This window comes from Rhinopithecus bieti, unplaced genomic scaffold (assembly GCF_001698545.2).
Source record: "Rhinopithecus bieti isolate Rb0 unplaced genomic scaffold, ASM169854v2 scaffold_42745, whole genome shotgun sequence".
Taxonomy (NCBI): domain Eukaryota; kingdom Metazoa; phylum Chordata; class Mammalia; order Primates; family Cercopithecidae; genus Rhinopithecus; species Rhinopithecus bieti.
In genome coordinates, this window is record NW_016819184.1 from 5,829,375 (window position 1) to 5,835,683 (window position 6,309).

Consider the following 6,309-nt stretch of genomic DNA (forward strand, 5'->3'; position numbering starts at 1 on the left):
CCCCCCCCCCCTTTATCTCTTTCTTTTTTTTTTTTTTTTTTTTTTTTTTTTTTGAGATGGAGTCTCCCTCTGTCGCCCAGGCTGGAGTGAAATGGCTGATCTCTGCGCACTGCAACCTCCATCTTCCGGATTCAAGTGATTCTCCTGCCTCAGCCTCCCAAGTAGCTGGGATTATAGGCGTGTGCCACCACACCCAGCTAATTTTTGTATTTTTAGTAGAGACGAGGGTTCACCATGTTGGTCAGGCTGGTCTCGAACTCCTGACCTAAAGTGATCCTCCCGTCTCAGCCTCCCAAAGTGCTGGGATTACAGACATGAGCCATCATGCCTGGCCTGCACTTTCCCCAGTCCCTCAAGCCCATGCTTGTTCACATATCACAGCCCCTCACCAACCGGTGGCTGTGCCTCCTGGAACACGTGGCCCTCTCAGCCCATGCACCAGAAGAGGGAGCTACCATTGCCTTAGCTGAGAAGTTACCCATTTAAGTCCACTCACATTTCAGTTGCCAGAACTCGATCTGTGTCCCCATCCAGCAGTGAGAGGGGCAGTCTGCCTTGGCCTGGATGGATAGATGCTGTCAGGAAGCCCTTGCACTGTCTTGCATTTCACTGAAGACTCCTATGAGACTCTGCAAGGACAAAAGCCATATGATCATCTCAATCAACGTCAAAAAAAGGATTTAACTAAAGGTAACATCCCTTTATGATGAAAACCATCAACAAATTAGGTAGGAAAGGAACATATCTCAACACAATAAAGGACATATACGACAAACCCACAGCTAGTATCATACTGGATAAGAAAAAGTTGAAAGTTTTTTCTCTAAAATCTAGAATAAGACAAGGATGCCTGCTTTCACCACTTGTATTCAACATAGTCCTGGAAGTCCCTGCCATGGCAATTAGGTAAGAGAGAGAAATCGGAAAGAAAGAAGTCAATTTTTCCCTGTCTGCTGATAACATGATCTAAAGCCTCCACCAAAAAAAAAAAAACAAAAACAAAAAACAAAAAAACCCAAAAAACTGTTAGAATTAATAAATTCAGTAAAGTTGCATGATACAAAATCAACATACAGAAATCAGTACTATTTCCATACATCAACAGCAAACCATCTGAAAAAGAAATCAAGAAAGCAATTCCTGGGCTTGGCATGGTGGCTCACGCCTATAATCCCAGCACTTTGGGAGGCCGAGGCAGGAGGATTGCCTGATGTCAGGAGTTTAAGATCAGCCTGGCCCCATGATGAAACCCATTCTCTACTAAAAATACAAAAACTAGCTGGGCGTGGTGGTGTGCACCTGTAATCCCAGCTACTTGGGGGGCTGAGGCAGGAGAATTGCTTGACTGCGGGAGGCAGAGGTTGTAGTGAGGTGAGATAGTGCCTCTTCCCTCCAGCCTGGGAGATAGAGTGAGACTCTCAAAAACAACAACAACAACTACAACAACAACAAACCAAGTATAAATTGAATCAAAGTGGTGGTGAAATATCTCTACAGTGAAAACTATAAAATAGCAATAGCAATGAAATGAACTGAAGAGGACACAAATAAATGGAAAGATATTTTATGTTCATGGGTTAGAGGAATTAATATTGTTAAAATGTTCATACTACACAAAGTGATCTAGAATTTCAATGTAATCCATATCAAAAAAATTAACATGCTTTACAAAAATAGAAAAAACAATCCTAAAATATGTATCAAACCATAAAAAACCTCAAATAACCAAAGCAATCTTGAGCAAAAAGAACAAAGCTGGAGGCATTAAACTACCTAACTTTAAGATAGACTACAAAGCTATAGTAACCAAAATTAACATGATATTAGCATAAAAACAAGACACATAGACCAATGTGAGAGAATGGAGAACCCAGAAATAAATGCATGCCACTGATTTTTTTGACAAAGGTATCAAGAACACACACTGGGAGAAAGGACAGCCTCTTTAGTAGGTGGTTGAGAAAACTACATATCGACACTCAGAAGAATAAAACTCTACCACTTTCTTTCACCATATTAAAAAAAAAAATCAACTCAAAATGGATTGAAGAGTGAAATGTAAGACCTGAACCTACAAAACTACTAGAAGAAAATGTAGGGGAAATGTTTTAGGACATAGGCCTGGGCGAGGATTTTTTGTTGCCTATGCTTAAAAGCATAGGCAACAAAAGCAAAAACAGACACATGGTATTATAGCAAACTAAAAAGCATTTGTACAACAAAGGAAACAATCAACAGAGTGAAGAGACAATCTATAGAATAGGAGAAAATATTTGCAAACTATGCATCTGACAAGGGGCTGATATCCAGAATACATAAAGAACTCAAACAACTCAATAACAAAAAACCAAATAATTGAATTTTAAAATGGGCAAAAGATCTGAACAGATATTTATCTAAAGAATACATAAACATTGCCAACATGTATGTAAAAAAATGTTGAACATCACTAATCATGAGGGAAATGCAAATAAAAACCTTAATGAGATGTTACCTCACCCCAAGTAGAATGGTTATTACCAAAAAGACAAAAAACAAAACAAATGCTGGCAAAGATGTGAAGAAATGGGAACCCTTATGTATTAGTCTGTTCTCACGTGGCTAATACACACCTGAGACTGAGTAATTTATAAAGGAAAGAGGTTTAATTAACTCACAGTTCCACATGGCTGCAGGGGCCTCACAATCATGGTGAAAGGGAAGCAAGACATGTCTTACATGGCAGTCATACAGGCAAGAGGGCTTGTGCAGGGGAACTGCCCTTTTATACAACCATCAGATCTCATGAGACTTACTCACTATCATGAGAATAGCAATGGGAAAAACCCACTCTCATGATTCAATTACCTTCCTCTGGGCCCCTCCCATGAAACATGGGGATTATTACAATTCAATATGAGATTTGGGTGGGGACACAGAGCTAAACCATATCACCTTATATACAGTTGGGAATGTAAACTAGTACAGCTGTTATGGAAAACAGTATGGAGGTTCCTCAAAAAATTAAAAGTAGAACTACCGTATGATCCAGCAATCTCACTACTGGGTATACTGTATCTATCTAAAGGAAATGAAGCCAGTATGTCACAGAGACACCTGCACCCCCATGTTGATTGCAACACTATTCACAATAGTGAAGATATGAAAGCAATCTAAGTGTCCCTTAGTGAATGAATGGATAAAGAAAATGAGGTACATATACACAATGGAATTGTATTCAGCCATGAAAAGAATTGAGTCTTGTTATTTTCTGCAAGATGGATGAACCTGTAGGACATTATGTTAAGTGAAATAAGCCAAGCTCAGAAACATAAATACCACATGATCTTGCTCATTTGGGGAATCTGAAAAAGCTGATCTCATAGAAGTACAGAGTAGAATAGAAGTTACCAGAGGGTGGAGAAGCTTAGGGGGAGGAGGGGATGAGAAGAGATTGGTCAATGGGTACAAAATTACAGTTAGATAGAAGAAATAAGCTATGGTGTTCTATCACACAGTAGGGTGACTATAGTTAACAATACAAGGGGACTTCGAAAAGTTAGGTAAAAATGGAATTAAAAGATAAAAGTTGAAAGCATAAACGTGATCTTTCAACATAAGCTCCATTAACTTCAAGACATTTTTCTAAGAGATGTGATGTGGTTTGGATCTGTGTCCCCACCCAAATTCCATGTTCAACTGTAATCTCTAGTGTTGAGGGTGGGGCCTGGTGGGAGGTGATTGGGTCACAGGGGCCCATTTCTCATGAATGTTTAGCACTATCCCTGAAGACAGCACTAGATGCTGTCCTCATGACAGTGAGTTCTTGTGAGATCTGACTGTTTAAAAGTGTATAGCACCTCCTGCCCACCCCCACCGTCCCTCCTGCTCTTGCCATGTAAGACACCTACTCTCACTTTGCCTTCTGCCATGAGTAAAAGCTTCCCAAGGCCTTCCCAGAAGCAGATACTGCCGTGGTTCCTACACAGCCTGCAGAATCATGAGCCAATTAAACCCCTTTTCTAATAAATAGCAGTGTGAGAATGGACTAATACAGGATGATACCAGCCATTTAGTCCGTTCTTAAAGAACTGAGGGTCCTGGGAATTTAACTGTGTCAATGTAGTCTTTTTTATGTTATTAACTAAAGGAAAATGGGTGCCATTTAAAGATTTTTTAAGATTAAGGACGGGTGCAGTGGCTCATGTCTGTAATCCCAGCACTTTGGGAGGCCAAGGTGGGCAGATCACTTGAGGTCAGGAGTTGGGGACCAGCCTGGCCAACAAGGGGAAAGCTCTTCTCTACCAAAAATACAAAAATTAGCTGGGCATAATGGTGCACACCTGTAATCCCAGCTACTTGGGAGGTTGAGGCACGAGAATTGCTTGAACCTAGTAGGCAGAGGTTGCAGTGAGCTGAGATCATGCCACTGCACTCCAGCCCGAATGACAGAGTAAGACTCTGTCTCAAAAAAAAAAATGAAATAAAAATTAATATTTTTTAAGATTAAGAAACAGAAAGAAACAAAAAGATTCTGTAAAATTATTATTTTAAGATAAAGAAACAAAAGCAGAAGGAAGCCAAATCAGGCCTGTAAGGTGCATGCCTAATGATTTCTCATTGAAACTCTCATAAAAGCCCTTATCTGACAAGAGGAATGAGCAGGAACATTCTTGTGGTGAAGGATTCTGGTGAAGATTACCTGGGAGATTTTCTGTTAAAACTTTGGCTAACTTTTTTGAGAACACTCTCATAATAAGCAAATGTTATCATTCTTTAGTCCTCCAGAAAGTCAACAAACTAAATGCCTTGAGCATCCTCAAACATGTGGCTATGACCTTTGCCCTTGATTAGTCTGTTTTGCTTTGACTTCTTTGTAGCCATTGCTTTGATTGTGCCTGGTCTTCAGGATCACACTAGTAAAGCCATGCTTCATCTTCTGTTATAATTCTTTGAAGAACTGCCTCAGGATATTGATTCTACTTGTTTAAAATTTCCATTGAAAGTTCTGCTCTTCTCTGAAGTTAACTTGGGTAAAACCGCCCTTATCTTGTTTATAAAATTAATCAGGGGCTGGGCACAGTGGCTCATGCCCATAATCCCAGCACTTTGGGAGAATGGCTTGAGCCCAGGAGTTTGAGACCAGCCTGGGCAGCATGGTGAGACCCTGTCTCTATAAAAAATAGAAACGATTAACCAGGTGTGTTGGTGCGTGCCTGTGGTCCCAGCTACTCAGGAGGCTGAGGCAGGAGAATTGCTTGAGCTCAGGAGGTCGAGGCTACAGTGAGCTGTTAATACCACTGCACTCCAACTTGGGCAACAGAATGAGATGCTGTCTCCCAAAACAAAAGACAATGAAAATTAATCAGGGAAGAAGGGAGAGGGAGAAATAAAAATAAACCAAGCTTGCAGCAGGTTCAACATTAATCATGAAGTCAGCTTATTCTCTGACCTGCTTCCTCACAGGTGTTTGGTGCCTGTTGTCCTGGAATCATGTAGACTCTGTTAGAAGATTACAGTTCTCCTTAACTGCTCTATAGATAACAACTTAAAGAATATAAAATATTAAGTTTTCCCTTTGAGATATTCTTTCAGGTCCTGCATATTTATGAACTATTGACTCGGCCGGTCTGAAGGACCCCACTGATGCCAGCTGGTCTGAAGGACTCCATGAGAAGCTAACTCACCAAAGCATGAGTTTCCACATCTTGATGTCATCCCCCTTACCCCAGCCAATCAACACCCCTAATTCTCCAGCTCCTCATCTTCCATAATCCCCTTAAAAACCCAATCCCAGAATGCTTTAGGGAGAGGAATTTGAGGGTCTCTTCCCATTTCCTTGCTCAGCACCCTGCAATAAATTAATTCTTTCTCTGCTGCAACCCCTACTGTCTCAGTGTAATGGGTCTGTTACACAGGGGGCCATGGACACAATGGGCTTGGCACGCATTGAGTGGAACATTTGTTCAATTATAATTTTACAGTCAGAATTGTGTATGCTGAACCAACTGAGAAGTCTGTGGTCTTGCCTATTTTTTCTTCTATTAATTATCAGTCCTCTTCAATGAGGGCACAAAGAAGCTTAATTTTTTCCTCAAAAATTGATGTGGATGATCTGCTGCTGTTGGCCAGACTTCTGCATGTTCTCATCCCTTCGAGTTATCCAGGTGTAAACTGCTGATTTCACTGGCACATTGTTCTAATAAGCTTTTTGTAAAGCATCAATGATTTCATCATTTGTCCATCCAAGCTTCACCATAAATTTCATGTTTGTTCTTGCTTCAATTTTAGCAGAATTCATGTCGCTCTGACAGGGCCTCTGATGTGGTT